Source organism: Schistocerca americana, chromosome 1 (assembly GCF_021461395.2).
Source record: "Schistocerca americana isolate TAMUIC-IGC-003095 chromosome 1, iqSchAmer2.1, whole genome shotgun sequence".
In the NCBI taxonomy this organism is placed as follows: domain Eukaryota; kingdom Metazoa; phylum Arthropoda; class Insecta; order Orthoptera; family Acrididae; genus Schistocerca; species Schistocerca americana.
This window is the reverse complement of record NC_060119.1, coordinates 329228740-329230196: the sequence shown is the minus strand read 5'-3', so window position 1 is coordinate 329230196 and position 1457 is coordinate 329228740. Positions and strand designations below refer to the sequence as shown.

At 49.8% G+C, this 1457-nt stretch overlaps 1 pseudogene; it reads left to right on the top strand.

The window, feature by feature from the left end:
- The first annotated feature begins 567 nt into the window (after positions 1–567).
- LOC124555946 lies at positions 568–685 on the top strand (annotated as a pseudogene).
- The last annotated feature ends 772 nt before the right edge of the window (positions 686–1457 follow it).

Here is a 1457-nt window from a genome sequence, read left to right as displayed (position 1 = left end):
AGGGTATTTCCCTAGTCAGTTGAGCGAGGATATTCGGCGCGCGGGAAACGCGGCCGGGGTCGGGCAGAGGAGAGAGGGCTGGTGCAGACGGGAAAGGGGACAGTTCGGCTGGAGACACCAAAAAGTACAGTTCGGACTGAGACGCGTAAGCCGACAGTCGGTCTTTAGGTTGCTAGGAACTGAAACAACTTAGAAAATTTCGCGTTGTATGGTATCGTGGGACTTAGTCTCTGAGCGGTGAGCAGCCGCGCGCCTGATGTGAACTCTTAACTTATTGAACTTACAGTTCACGATGAGATTGTGAATGATCGAACTGTGTCAAATGGATATGCGCTCGAGTGTAACAGTCTACAGAGAAGTTTCAGATATCTACGGAAGCCAGTTGAAATTAGTGATCCCTATAACGGCACAGATGTTTTGATGACTCATCTAGTTATGTGTATAGGGGCGTGGAGAGTGTGTCAGTGAGGCACCGAAAACGGAAGTCAAGTATTATAATTAATAAAATTACTGCTGTTTGCGTTTATTTTCTCCAAAAAATTTGGTGTAGCGTGAACATTAATCAAGGGCAACGACCTTGCCGCAGCGGTAACACCGGTTCCCGTGAGATCACCGAAGTTAAGCGCTGTCGGGCGTGGTCGGCGCTTGGATGGGTGACCATCCAGGCCGCCATGCGCTGTTGCCATTTTTCGGGGTGCACCCAGCCTTGTGATGCCAATTGAGGAGCTACTCGACCGAATAGTAGTGACTTCGGTCAAGAATACCATCTTACGACCGGGAGAGCGGTGTACTGACCCCACGCCCCTCCTATCCGCATCCTCCACCGAGGATGACACGGCGGTCGGATGGTCTCGGTGGGCCACTCGTGGCCTGAAGACGGAGTGAACATTAATCAAGATGCTTTCTTCAGCCTCCTATATATTCATGATAAGTATGCTGTAGACATTCCAGTATTTCAAAATGACAACATACGAGTTCATAGGGCTGCGTGGATTCTCTCTTGTTTCGGGGTACACGGTATCACAAGTCGACTGGTCCGCTAAACCACCCGTTCATGTGCAGCAAAAAACATGCGGGACTGTTTTCAACATTGGGTGGAACATCGCCGCATTGGCGCAGCTCTTCGGAGTCTAATCACCAGTGGGTAGGTTCAGGTGGATATGGAATACCTGACGAAACTCCTGGACACACTTTCTCACCGATCTGGAAACATTATTGAGGCTGGACACGGTGTACAGGGCATTCGCGTGGTGACTCGTGGGAGTGACTAACTTTCAGTTCGGAGTGCTTATAAAAGTTATTTCATCATCGATGAAATTGAATTAAGTCGTAAATAGTCCATCTGGTGGCCCGAAGAACTGACGCAAGGCAACATTTCTGTGTCGGAGGGATCTCTTAAAACAGGCGCGCCGAGCATTCCGGCGCTGTGTGTTACCGATCAATTAGGACGCCTCGGC